This window comes from Erigeron canadensis, chromosome 6, assembly GCF_010389155.1.
Source record: "Erigeron canadensis isolate Cc75 chromosome 6, C_canadensis_v1, whole genome shotgun sequence".
Classification (NCBI taxonomy): domain Eukaryota; kingdom Viridiplantae; phylum Streptophyta; class Magnoliopsida; order Asterales; family Asteraceae; genus Erigeron; species Erigeron canadensis.
In genome coordinates, this window is record NC_057766.1 from 18,540,765 (window position 1) to 18,556,556 (window position 15,792).

A 15,792-nucleotide genomic window follows, 5' to 3' on the forward strand; every position below is an offset into this window, starting at 1 on the left:
TAGACACAATAAAAACCTGCCCGTTGACCGACTTTGACCGACTAGAAAACAACTTCCAAAACTAGATTTAAACACCAAAATTCAAGACAAATAGATTTCTGAAGTCAAAAATGTTTTCTGCCGGTTTGACCAACGTTGACTGAGCCTAATTTCAAGAACAAGACTAGATCCAAACACTGTACACAATTTAAATCACTTTTTACAACCTGGATCTAAGCTAGATCTAACCAAAAACAACCAAGAACAAGTCAAAAATCACAGATACCCACGGTTATAATTAATTTCGAATTTATATATATATTTTCGGATCTCATAGGACAAGAACAAGAATCAAAATCATGTTACAACTTCAAATCTTACCAAGAATAAAGATTTCGGATCATGGTTCACGGATTTGAAGGATTTTGGATTAAAACATATCGGATCTAAGAGTTTTTTGTTCAAACATTCATAGATTCAAAAGATATCGGGCCATACAACCCGGATTTGGAAGGTTTTCGGGCTCTTCTTTTTGGATCTAACATATATACCGGAAATATAAATACTTTTGTTCAAGAAATCGGGTCTATATATCTAATAGATCAAAAACTTCGGATTTAATTCATGGAAATCGGATTTATATATATGTATACCGAATGAAAAGATTTCGGATTTTTATATCCATATACAAAACATATCCGAAATATATATATATATATATATATGTATGAATTACGTGAGTTTTGATGAAGAAAAATCATTTAATACATATATCCGTGTAATTCTTACACAAATCTACAAGAAAAATGAAGAATCTAGAAGCTAAGGTGGTAGATGGTGGTGGTTGAGTGGTGGCCGCTGGATTTTATTGAAAGAGAGGGGGTGGGGCGGCTAAAGAGGAAAAAGGGAGGAGAGGGAGAAGTGAAAATGAAAAATGAGGTTAAGTTTAGTAAAAATTAGGGTTTTGTTTTTTTTTCCCTTGCTTTGACCGAATTTTGACCCTTCTTTGACCCCACTAAAAACTCGTTTGACATGACCATCCAAGAATACTCGAGACTGGTTAATTCATATCATCGACATATCTACATGTAACTTTTCAATAGCTTTCTAACAGATATAAACATGACCTTTTTTTATTAGTAAATCTTTAATTGCATCAATTTTTAAGCATTTGCTTTTATTTGGCATCGCCACAAGACAACTAGTATTCTTCTTGTCCTCGAGTCTACGTGCAATTTTTCTAAAGTCTAAATGCTCATAAAACCCGAATAAAAACATTAGTCCACTTATTCCGATACTAAAGTCTTAAAGACTAATGACGTCCACTCCCTTAAAGCACATATTTTAATTATAAAGTCGCGCACATGAACGGAATGGATTAAAGACCATCAGAAACGTACATCGAGAAAATATGCTCAGATGACGGTTGTCACAATGGATTGCTATCTTTGCGATTTGAGCTATATTCATATACAATTTCATTCCTATCAAATATAATATTTGCAATATTATTATAATTAAACATCATGAATACAAGACAAATCAATTTTTGATCGATCAACCAATGGAAAAAGTAAAACAACTATATTATGCAAATCGTACATAGTATAAATCGGTCAACGTATAAAAATAAATTAATATAGGAAATCGAAACCACAATTTGGGCTTTCCTTTTCCAATTTTTTAATCTTGTCTTAATGTTGAGTCACCCTATCCGATATTTTAAAAATTCTATCCCCATTCGAGTGTAGAACCATAACTATTGTGTGATGCATGTGTTTAGTGAAATTCTGCTTCATTTTAAGTGTGAAAGTATTTTACATGTTAAAGTTACCCAAAAAAATGATCATCTATTTATAGACACTTTGTCCAGGTGAATGTGCTGGTAATTCTTCGTTTTAGAAGAAACGATAAGGGTCTCCATGTAAAATAAAACGGAACATGTATTTCAACAAGTATTCTAGTTTACTTTTACACAAATTTATATAAATTAATGTGTTTTAACAAAAAAACACATTACATAATTTTAAAAAGGCATTACATAGTTTAAAATATATCAAAATGATTATAAAGAATTAGTTTCATCTACATCCAAAAAGACCTTTCATACCAAAAATTCAAAATACACCATGAAACTACACGGACAAACACATATAACTATATATTTGATTGACTATAGTCATGATATAAACCCCATTTAGTCATGATATACATAAAACGCTGTAAATTGTTCCCTGGCAAAATAAAAAACAACCTTTTGCAAATTTATCAAAATAAAAAACAACCTTTAGTCATGTAATTCAACAAGTATTCTAGTTTACTTTTATACAAATTTATATAAATTAATGTGTTTTAACAAAAAAACACATTACATAATTTTAAAAAGGTATTACATAGTTAAAAATATATCAAAATGATTATAAAGAATTAGTTTCATCTACATCCAAAAAGACCGTTCATACCAAAAATTCAAAATACACCATGAAACTACACGGACAAACACATATAACTATATATTTGATTGACTATAGTCATGATATAAACCCTATTTAGTTATGATATACATAAAACACTGTAAATTGTTCCCTGGCAAAATAAAAAACAACCTTGTGCAAATTTATCAAAATAAAAAACAACCTTTAGTCATGTATTTCAACAAGTATTCTAGTTTACTTTTACACAAATTTATATAAATTAATGTGTTTTAACAAAAAAACACATTACATAATTTTAAAAAGGCATTACATAGTTAAAAATATATCAAAATGATTATAAAGAATTAGTTTCATCTACATCCAAAAGACCTTTCATACCAAAAATCCAAAATACACCATGAAATTGCACGCACAAACACATATAACTATATATTTGATTGACTATAGTCATGATATAAACCCCATTTAGTCATGATATACATAAAACGCTGTAAATTGTTCCCTGGCAAAATAAAAAACAACCTTTTGCAAATTTATCAAAATAAAAAACAACCTTTAGTCATGTAATTCAACAAGTATTCTAGTTTACTTTTACACAAATTTATATAAATTAATGTGTTTTAACAAAAAAACACATTACATAATATTAAAAAGGTATTACATAGTTAAAAATATATCAAAATGATTATAAAGAATTAGTTTCATCTACATCCAAAAAGACCTTTCATACCAAAAATCCAAAATACACCATGAAACTACACGGACAAACACATATAACTATACATTTGATTGACTATAGTCATGATATAAACCCCATTTAGTCATGATATACATAAAACGCTATAAATTGTTCCCTGGCAAAATAAAAAACAACCTTTTGCAAATAGCATGACTTTTTGATTCTACAAAGGAAACAAACTGAGAGTAGTTCATTGCAACCATATCGACATTGTCTATCTTAGTAACAATCTCAAACTCATATACTAAAGGATTTTTTGCAAAATAGCCACCATGATGCAATTTTATACTTATTGGGCAAGAACTTGACAAAGATTCCATCTAAAGCAGCACCAACAACAATAATGAAAAAAAATTATATTAATAAACATTACATTAATATTCAAAAGAAAAAAATTTGAACACCATAGAATCAAAAATAAAAAAAAATATATGAAAACAATAAACAATACCTTGAGTAAATGGTAAACAATGATTATAATATTGATGCTTTGGGATCTGATTATGTAGATATAAAATATTCTTCCATTTTAAGGGTTTTTGTTGGTGAATGGTTTTTGGAATTTTTGATTTTTTGTAGAACGAAAGAGACGTATACGTGGGATTAGGTTTTAATTGTAATTTAATTTTGTTTTCCAAAAAGATATGCCAAGTCATAATGTTTACCGGTTATTTACGGTTTCTATTTCCGAGTGGTATAGATAGCCGGTCTAATTAGTACAGTGACTTAGATGAACAAAAAAAAAAATAATAGATGATACAAAATGAACATTTTGTGAAAGTATGTTATGTTTTGGTGACTTTAACTCTTGATATAATCGCAATGAAATTTGGCTAATAATGTGATTTTCATGTAAAGAATAATAATGAGCTTAATATGTGTAACAATGGTGGAATGTGTGTTTTAGTGTGTGTGGGTGATGAGAGTTAGAAGATGAAGTTAGAGAGAGAAAGTAAGTTAGAAAAAAGGGTGTATGATATTAATGAATCAAGCTTATCACAAGGTTTATGGGGGAGGGGTATTTATACAAATCACCAACTTAACGTTAATACCCTTTCCAATACTAGAATTTACAATTAAACACCATATTTATAATTCTAATATTTCATAAAAAAAATATATTATGAAAGCTTTTTAAACTCGGCAAGAAGGCCAATTTTTTTTATTTAAAAAAAACACTTTTTTACTATAATTACAACCATTTTACTTTACAGTTCACTACAACACAACACAACACATTGATCTCTAACTTTATACATTTCATTCTACGTCACTACCATTTTATTCAAACAACAAAATTGTTATAGTTCTATCATCTATTACGCATATGACACTCGGTGAAGACAACGTGCTTCAAGAGGCGTTCATAACAATCAGTAAAAAATACTGCAAAAAAAGGCTGAATGCGAGAAACTAATCAAGGATCGATACAAAAATACCGCAAAAATAACGTATAAATACAATATGAATAATAAAATGTATAAATAACAAAACAAAACAATTAGTGTATTATATTAAATGTCAACAATGATACTTTGGTTATTGTGATATAATATGATATCTGGTTTTATATTTTATATGAACATAAGACGTAATGATATATATATATATAATAACGTTATATATATCGAAATCAGACAGAAATCAAGTCCAAGAAGACCGCCCGATTTAGACTTTTGGGCCCTTCATCTTTATGAATCGAGACCCGGCCCGGATAAAAAAAAATCAAAACTACGTTTTATTATGTTTATAGGACATTGACATAATTAATAATGGTTTGCCATAAACCGATCAGCTGAAAGGGATCCAAAATCTAAAAATTCCAACACAGTAGTTCAAAACTTCAAATGGACCACATGCAAATGTTCCCAACCACATATACAGGGGAACCTATCATTAAAATGCTATTCGAAAGATTTGGGAACATAACCTTTCTTCATCCCAGATAACCAACCAAATTATTAAAAAGGTTTGGGCTAGACCAGACATTAGTAACTACCTAACCTCAGCCTACTAGCTAACCCTCGCCCCATAGATTCTATTCACCATGAAACATCAATCATATTCTCACATTGATTTTACCTTTCAAAAACCATTTAAAAAGAAATTTGAACCCTCCATCATTATGTTCACCTTTAAAAAAAAACATATTCTTATCCAATGATTTATTCACATGGAAAATAGACTACCATGATCCATCAAAAGCATTTTTATCGGCATAAATATCTTACTCCTCTACTATTCAAATGCGGTCGTATGGAGTAAAACCTATTCAAATGCGGTCATATGGAGTAAAAACTAGGCAGAGGGTATGCCGAACTTCAAAAAGGGTATCCCGACCAGGACAAATCACCGCGGAAAGTCTAATAAGACAAAAGTCACTATCGAATGTCTTAGTCAACAGTAACAGTCGACAGACACTTTTGTCTTATTCGACTTTCCGCGGCGACATCGCCATAAGGCTAACATACTGCCCTAGACTTGAAAATCATGAAGAAAAAGTGTCAACTACGAGAGTTGAGTGAGTTCATAGGTTTATACTAGCAACACATTTATATTCCATCAACATTCAAGGATGGTATGCCATAAAACTTTCAAGAGTTCTTTCATAGTACTCATACCCAAACCATATGTTCAAAACACAATGTCCAACCATAATTGATTTCAATAACATTCAGCCAAAGGCATTATTTGATGAGTAAATGCTTGAGCCACTACTAAGACCCTTTCACGTCCAAATAATGATAATAATAATTTGCCCCGAAAAATTATGATATAAAGGCACATGCTGTCAATCATGTGCAATAATTAATAATAAAGAAGTCGTGCCATGGAGACGACTAAATATAAAGTAGATTAGAGCACCCCACGACCGACACTGTTGAAGGCGGCGACGTAGGCGGCCAAACAACCTGTCGCCGCTGATGTGAGTGAGGGGACGAATCCTAGTTGCAGAACTCTCTAACTACAGGCCTCAATGAGTTAATAGTAGTGTAGCGGGGACTAGACTTTGACAGTACTCAAGTTCATCAGATAACATATATCACATTGAACATACATCATAATATCCATTTCATAAACATTCTTTCAAAGTATCATTTCATAAAAGATAACAATTATAATTATCATGTTTTTCACCCCGGAAGTAAAACGCATAAAAGAGTTGAAAAGGGCCTATGACTCACTTGTTTCGAGAGTTAAAGAGGGCTGATAAAATTCGTGAACTTCGCCTAGTGGTGTCGCCCCTCAAGCAAGCCTAAACCATAGTATTTAAATACACACAACGTAAGTGTGCGTTGCGTGAACTAGTAAGCTAGATCATGAAATGTATGCTAGTAGACTTGCTTTGTTTTATATAATTTACATTGTATACTTTGTTTAGTAATATTATTTGACATTTGTGTTCTTATAATGTAAATGTTGATAAATAATTCTGATTTATATATTTATTTAATTTAATAATATTTAATTATTTATTTATTTTTTATGGATTCATTAATTAAATAATTCCTTATAATTATTTTTAGGTTCTTAAATTGTCTTTAAAATTCATGAATAATTATATATGGATTATTTACTGATTTTTATGCTTCTTGATTTATAATATTATGATTTATACTTATATTTATGCATTTTTATTTAATTATTTAATAATAGTGATTAATTAGTAATTTCCATTAAGTATTTACCCTTAAATTGCATAAAACTTGGTTCTTTACTTATAATTATTTTTCTCCAGTAGGTCTTAGTTAATTTTTCCATTAATTATGTATATTTTATCAAATTCATGATTTATACAATTTATTAATTAATTTATATATCTTTTAATTACCATTTTAATCCATTAAATCATAAAAATACTTACAAATCACCACAAAAGCTTTTGTCCAAAAATCTCAGGTATTTCTAGGCATCTTTTAACATGTAAAATTTATATAATTTCAATCTCTCTTGTGTCTTGCTTATTTGTGGATTTTATGATCAAAAACCGCTTACCGAAAACGTGTTTTAAGCCTCATTTTTCAAGCAATTTAAGTACTTCCAAATAGATTTTCATCCTTATTTCAATATTTACAGTAAGTCCATCATATTTTGGTGATTCAAGTCGTGATAGTGGTGGTAGTGTGATATGTGAAATTTTGTGCTTTCGGTTAGTGATAAATTGACCCGAAAAGATGATTTTTGAGCTTATTCTTGCCATGCATCAAGTGACTTGAGTTATATACTTTGGATACATCATATTTCCATTAGGTTTATCATATTTTCATGTTCAAAAGATTATGGTGCATGTGTGTGCTCAAAATGCATTTTTGCAAGCTTTCGGTTTACGATTTCAAGCATATTTTAACAAGTTTTGATTTAAGCTTCATATCCTTGATATTTTGTAAATTTTTCCAGAATATTTAACATCAAGATTAACATATTTTTCACTTATGACAAGCCTAGCTTCATCTCATAATCCAATAAAAGATCCAACTTTCTTAAATCTAACAAGCATGCAATTATCTCAACTTTTTAATAATAAATCTTTATCCATCTAAATTCCATCAACCTAAAAACATACTTTTATGAAAAATTCCAGAAAATTTCCAGAAATATGAACATAAAAACAAATTGTATAAAACATGTCCATCATTTCATGCAAAAAGATTATCTTACAACTATTAACATATCTCAACACTTTTCATGCTAACTTTTATAGATCCAACAACACAACATCAAAAGTCCGTATTTTTATAAAATTTCCAGAAATCATAACTTCAAAATATATAAAAACATAACCATCTTTCAAAGGAAAAACTACTTTAAAAGCTATATAATCTATATCTACACTTTTGGTTCTTAAACTAGTTGAATCCTTGGATCTTTCTTCATGGATTCAACATGCATGAACATGGAAAGAAAGATCCTATCAACTTTGCCCTCATCAAGTGTACATTTAAAAGAAAACATGAACTTTTGATAAAACCTTTTTAGTATGAACAAGAATAAGATTAATCTAGTAAAGAGATGAAGTTATATACCCTTGAAGAACACTTTTTTGATGATGAAAATATGCAGATTTTTCGTGACCCTTAAAGCCTCCAACAACTCTTATTCACACCTTAATACAACCCTTAAACCTTGCTCACAATAATCCTTGCTTAATCTAACTTAAACCCTTATTATTAGCAAATGTTTATGTTGATTTTTCTTCCTTTTCTTGCCCTTTTTGCTGCCAAAATAAGAAGAAGAGAAAAGAGGGGAGAAGAGTGAGAGAGAAAATAAAGTTGGTGTGTGTAGAAAGTGAAGAGTGTATTTTGTGTGAGTTTCAAGAGTGATCTTGGAAGGAATAAAAATTCAAAAATGTGGAGTGTGTGTGTTGGGGCCGGCCTCAAGGGGGGGAGGGGGAAATGAAGGGTTGTTTACTTTTTTTTGTGTAATTATAGTGTAAGTGTATAAGTGTATATATATATTAGATGGGTATTTATTTGTTTTATAAGTGTATTATTAGTTTATTGGTGAGTATAGTTAGTTGTTGGTCTAGGAGTATATATGCATACATATGTCGTGTGTGTTTATGTGTATGTATGTATATTTGTGTTTTTAATTTGTCACATGGCTCATTGGTTGTTAATCTTGTATTTATATTAAACATACATATATATACTTATTATTATTCAAACATTTTATGCACATAAAGAACTTACAAATATTTCAAGATGTTCATACTATTTCCATGACCAAATATTATTTAGTTGGCTTGATGGTTAAATTGTTGGGTATTTATAAGTATTTTTTTGATTGCTAGCTCGACTTGTGAGGCTTGTATTATTATTTATAATTTACTCAAATATCAACTAAGATTTTTGTTCAATGGTATTTTATTGAGTTGAATTTAGAACTAATCAATAGCTTTAGATTGCTAATTTAGGGGCATTATCTACTAGCTTTACGTATAACTATGGGTTGCGGGAACATAGACAACCTAACTAGCACGTATATAATATTTAAAAAGTAGGGTTGTTACATCTAATATGTTGTAATGTTTCTAAATTATGTTCTTATGTTTTTAAATTATATTGTAATGTAAAGTACTTTTAAATTAGTGTATGATGGTTTAAGTAGTTTTAATTATGTTGTAATGTACTCTTTTAAAAAATAAAATGGCATTTTAGAAATTAATATGGAGTGTGTATTGTGTTTTTGAAAGTTTCAATGGGTAATAAATAAAGAAAACAAATACATACATTTCATTTAGATATTAAAAAATTTAAAGATACAAAACATAAAATAAAATAAAAACACATGCATTTTATTACGAATAAAAAAAAACTAAATAAATAAATCGACAATCGGTGTTGGTTGAGCCGCCGGGTTGTCGAGATGGGATAACACACAAACTGAATTTAACACACATGTTTAAATGAGTACCGTTTATAACAACCAAACACTAATATGAAAAGGCTAATTATCATTTTCCTCATCATCATCATTAACCAAATCTATATAATCATTACCCAAATTTATAGATGCAACAGAGAACAGAGAGGTGGGGCCAAACTGCGAGCCATACGGAGAGGTGGAAGCATATTGCGAGCCATGAGCCTGTACAGCACCGGACCAATTAAATATAGTATCGGGATCAAACCAAGGCTCTTGAGGAGGAGTGGAGTTGAGATCAGGGACATGAGATGGTCCAGCCTGGCCACCATGAACATGAGATGGTCCAGCAAGGGAACCCTGAATATGCTGGGTGTGACTACCCGTGGCTGAGTCAAATGAGTATAGTCATACTCTGCGTCTCTCACACCCCGAACGATCCTCCCTTGGCCACGGCGGTGGCCCGACCGGTTTTCAAATGTAGCCAAAAAAAGATCTGGCTGGGGTGTCGGGATGGGGTCTCGTTCAGCATCCTCCTTCTTCTTCTTTAGTTTCTCCTGAAAAACGTGTTAAAAAAGCATATCAAGTTGATAAAAAAAAATAAGTAATACTAAAAATATAACTTATACTAAAACGAATAAGTAATGCTAAAAATATAACTTATATATAAGGTTGACAAAACGATTAAGTAATACTAATAACTTCAAAAGAGAAATTTACATAATTAGCTTGAGCTGTCGGGTGTTCCCATGACCCATCCGCATGCTTGTGTCTGTTGCCATACATTTTGACCAGATCAGGTTCGACTCCCTTATTAGCTCGCTGTAAGCACATACATCAAATTATCATTAAAATAGCAATTATTTAGGGAATATATATTTGTAAACACAAGTAAATATTTCATAACAAGTTACCGCATATCGATCGGCATACTGAGATGCCGACTCCCGACCGTGGGTCCCTGCGAGCTTTCGGAGGTCCCGGTTATCCCTGTTGGTCTTGGCCTTTTTCACATGGTCCTCTCTCTGGTAGAAGCACAACAAAGCGGACCAGTCCTCCGGCTTCATACCCTCGGGAACAGCTCCCTCCAACTCTGCAATCTTCTCTAAACCCCCTTATGATCGAAGTGGGTTGATTTGAATCTGCTTTTCCAGTTCCGATACATATGTTGCTCATCAGCCTTGATCATATTGTCAAATGCTGCTCGGATGGGATCATTGGGGTCCAAATCGATGAAGTGATCCAATTTGAACCATTCCTGCAATTTTTAAGTAATAGTTAGCGATATATCAAGTTTTTACAAAATATCGATTTAAGAATATAATATTATAGAAATTGTACGTTTAAGGCCGGAACTAGGAACGCCTTATCCTGCGTCGGCACATCCGACCATGAGTCGTAAGTCATAGGGACCCCACTACCACGAATCAATGTCCCTATATAAATCTTAAACATAGACCCTGAATCCCCCACTGCGTGCCACGTCCTAAACCTTTTCGTGTCAAAATCAACTTCAAGCCGACCATGTTCTTTAAACTCTTTCTCCGGTTTAGTGCCTTGTTCTTCCCCCGACCTTTTTTAGGTGCTACAAAACAAAAAAAATTATTAATTTCACATGAAGTCCATAAATAAAATATATATATATATATATAAAACACAATATTTTTTACCACCGCCCTCGGCGCAACCTCAAATTTTTCGCACCCACGATTTACGTGGTGGGTCGTTACCACCATCCCCACCATGAACTGTAGCCATTTATACTGCAAATTACAAATCATATTATACCCATATTAATAATACATACAACAATACAATAAAGGTAAATTGTCACATAATTCTTTATACTATTTACAACATCTGTTTAAATTCAACAATTATACGTATTTTTTGAAAGTTATAATTTCATATACTTATTTAAACTTGTTTTTATATATTTTTTTTCCCGTACTTAAATTTTGTTATATTTTCTACAAGCAATATATATATATATATATACACATCATTTTATAGTTATTTTTGTATATACTTTTTATATTTCATTTTTTAAGTACATTTTATACTATTTACAACTTATGTTTTTATTACTTTTATACGTATATTTTTAAAGTTAAAATTTTATATATTTGTGTAAGCTTGTTTTATATTTCTTTTTTCGTACTTAAAATGTTACATTTTCTACAACCTTTTTATAGTTACTTTTATATATATCTCATTATAGTTATGTTTATATATACTTTTTATACTTCATTTTTAATATACATTTTTCATAAATTATAACTTAGCTTTTTATTACTTTTATACGTATATTTTAAAAGTTATAATTTTATATACCTATTCAAACTTGTTTATATTTTATTTCCGAACTTAAATTTTCTTATATTTTCTACAAGTATTTTATATTGATTTTTTAATACCCTTTTATACTTAGTTTTATATATATCTTTTTATAGTTATTTTTTATATATACTTTTTATACTTCATTTTTAATATACATTTTATATAAATTACTCTAGTTATATATATTTTATTTATTTATTTTTATTTTTTTATACCTTGTTCTTTTATATAAATTTTTTTAAGTTTGTCAAAACTTGATTTTTATACTTATATAATCAACTTTTATACTTATTTTCATACAAATTATTTCTTTCTATATAATCTTTTCTACCTATCTTTTATAACTTTTTTCTACATAATACTTAATTTTTGGTACAAAATTTTTTCTACAAAGTTTTTCTTAAACCATTAGGGATTTTTCACAACACTAACATATTAACAATAACAATTTGTACCAATAACACAACAATAACAACAATTACAAACCACTAATCTTAACACATCAATTTACAATACTAATAATCCTAACAAATATATAGAAAACAAAATACAAACATGTACCAAAACTATCAAAAAAACAAAAAACAAATAAAAGCAAACAAAAAAAGGTAATGGCCAGAAAATACATACCAAAAGTTAGGATGGTCGAGATACGCCGGCTGGCCGGAAAATTTGAACCGCCAAGACTACTAACAAATCTATAAAAGAAAAAAAGAATAAAACCATCTACCAAAGCTATCAAAAGCACAAATAAAAGAAAAAAAAGGATAATGGGCGGAAAATATATACCGTGTCGGGAAACGGCCGGAAAAGTCGTCGGAAAGTGGTAAGCAAAGTCGCCGCGGAAAGTTGGCCGGAATATTTGGAGAAAAGATGGTGAATTTTGGTTTTGAAAGAGATGGAGATTTGAGGGTTTTGGTTGAGTTCGGAAGTGTAAAAAGAAAAGAAAATAAAAGGGTGGGGAGATAGAGAAGAGACAAACAGACGGTCAAGTTTAAATCACGAAAATCGAGAAAACTTTCCCCAGCGATGTCGCCGCGGAAAGGCTGGTCAAAGTCAGCAGGCAATTAATGCGGGTGGGTTGTTGCAATTTTGTCTTATCTGACTTTCCGCGGCGACATCGCCGGGGAAAGTGGTGGTCGGCTTACACTTTATTCTATGGTCGGGGTATGCGTTCCGAAAAACTAATTAATATATATATATATATATATTGGTATCATGGATCATTGAACCATGGTCTTTAGCCTATCTCCAATGGGGTGCCCTTAGGCGCCCTTAGGTGTTATTGGATATCATTTGTCATTGAAGCTTGTTCAAAACTAAGGATTTTTTAAAGGATGCCCTACTCAAGGGCATGCCCTTACTTTATATATTTTTGTCTTTAGTTGGAAGTAAAAAGATATGTAAGGATATGTAAGGATGTTTGTATGGCTGGAGATAAAATTATAAGATTTGAAGGATTTATAAAGATGTATAAGGATTTGTAAGGATACGATATGACAGCTCAATGACGCCTAAAGGCGTCCTTAACATTGAAGATGACCTATTCTAAAAAAAATATATATAGGTTTCTACCCGTCTACCAAATGTGTTAATCAACGTTGGCAATAAGCAATAAGCAGGTTGCTTGTTGTGTGCAGTCTGTCAGCCTACTTGTTAGGCCTATGCTTATAAGGAGGGAGTTTTGGAGCTTCTTAGTTACCAACTCAACAGCACATCACCCATGATTTCCCTTAGGAATCCTCTACATATAAAGACAGCTTCTTGGACCCACATATGAAAGAAATAAACATTTTTTCTATTTTGTTCGCATACGCACTCCTCCTGGACCCACATACGAGCGTCTGTCGACTTCCTTGGGAAGACTCTTGCTTGAAGACGCAACTCTAGGGTTCTCCGTGTCCATAGCGTCCTGCGTCCAAGAGACTCTTATAAGCATATGCCTTATAAATATAAAATCAACTAAAACTTTTTAGTTCGTAAGTTTGTCCTAGTATTTTCCTTTTGACCGGATTAAATATGTATAATTTAAGACTTTACGGCGAATTCTATATAAAAAAAAAATGAACTTATTTAGACTTTGTTTATTAAAATAAAATACAATATCAAAAATCAATTAAAAAAAGTTATTGTTTAGTTTTACCCGTTAAACATAAAGGTGACTTGATACGTCATTAAAAGTTTAATATCAATTTCCAAGTTGGATCCCAAAACTAATCCGCCACCCAAACTCTCTTTTGAGTTCGTCACTAATTTATATGACATCATTGAATAGAAATTAAAAATGCAATTTAAAAATATATACGTGTGCTCAAGAGAAACAGTTTTGAGACACGCTAAGAGCGTGCCCAATGCCCTCGTCTCTGTGCTCGTTCGAGGTGGACGGACGAGTCCACACCATTGGGTGGGACTCGTCCCTCATTCGTTCGATGGACTCGTCTAGCTTGTTCGTTCCTCTAGGGACGAGTTGTGACGATTGTTTATTTATTTGTTTATTTTTATTAGAACCTAACGGCTACTATAATGCAATAAGACAAAAAAAGTTTCTGACAATGGCAAAACAGGTCCCTGTAACGGCCGAATTGACCGACACTAGTTCAAAAAATTGACCCTTTTAGTCCTTTAACGGCTAGTTTTATAAAGTTCCTATATATACACCTCCATAAGCACTAGAACACACCACACTTTAATAATTCATATATATTAACACATACCAATTCATTTTAACAACAAATCATGTCAAACTTCAACAACCAAAGAGTCGAAGACTTCTTTAACGCTTTGAACGATGTGAATCAATCGTTCCCAAACCAATCACCACCCTAACCGTTCATTCCACATCCAAGTGTCCCCCATTAATTATCATCAATTCATGGCAGCTTATTATGATCAACTTGCATCTCCACAACCCCCTAATTTCTACCATGAAGAGTCATCTCGGCTAGAGGTTTTCAACAACCCGATCAATAATCCTTTCCCACACCACCATCTATCCCCACACCCGAATCTGTACCCACACCCCAATCCATTCCTGAAACACGTACAACCAAATGGTCGAAGGGTCAAAATCATGGCCAAATGCACGAAGAAAGACTAACAACCAAAAGAACCTGCTGGAAACTCGTCAAATTGGACCGAGTTGGAGATGAAAGTTCTCACAGAGTGTTGGGTCGATGCATCAAAGGATCCAATACACGGCAAAGACTAATCGGGCGATTCTTTTTGGAGGAGAATCATAGATAACTACAATGAAAGATTCCCCAACAACCAAAGAAGAGACAATCAGATTAATGGCAAGTAGAGAAAGATCAAAACAAATGTTTCAAAGTTGAATGCAATTTGGAAGAGCTATGATGGGAACCGGTGTAATGAGAAGAATGATGCCAAGTCATGGAAGAAGCGCGTTCAGGGTACTTTTCTCAAACCAAAACTCAGTTTACCATGTACGAGTGTTGATTGCTTGTGAAAGATAGGCCAAAGTTCTTTGGTCCGTTAGCTCATGATGTTCTTGGGCGAAGCTTGCTTAAAAGGAAAAACATTGTTAATGTTGTTGATAGTGAAGAGGAGGAGGAGGAGACCTAATACGAGCATGATCTTTTCGGTTCGGATATGTATACACGCCCCCTACTAAGTCAAAGGCTTCACGAACGTGTGCGTCTTCCGATGCATGGTCTTCTCGTTCTTCAACAACAATCTTTGGCGGCCATTCGTGAGGAAGAAAGGAAATGCACCATGTATTTGGCTCTTTCGTTCATGGGCCATATAGAGTGTGATGAAGAAGAGAAGAGGTATATCCAGGAAGCCAAGAAGAAACTCATGGCGGAGCACAAGGACTTCCTATTCAGACCAAATTAGTTTAGCTTTAGTTTAGTTTTTAACAATAAAAATGTCGATTTTATTTTTTTCATTTTTAGGTTGTGTTTTTTTTTTAATTGT

General features: G+C 31.8%; 1 long non-coding RNA gene across 1 annotated transcript; it reads right to left on the reverse strand.

Moving 5' to 3' along the window:
- Positions 1-14,541: 14,541 nt before the first annotated feature.
- On the reverse strand, positions 14,542-15,136 carry LOC122602712. Its single transcript, XR_006324373.1, has 2 exons — positions 14,967-15,136; positions 14,542-14,887 (listed from the first exon to the last, which is right to left on the reverse strand). It is a non-coding gene; the product is annotated as an uncharacterized LOC122602712 (long non-coding RNA).
- Between the last annotated feature and the right edge of the window lie 656 nt (positions 15,137-15,792).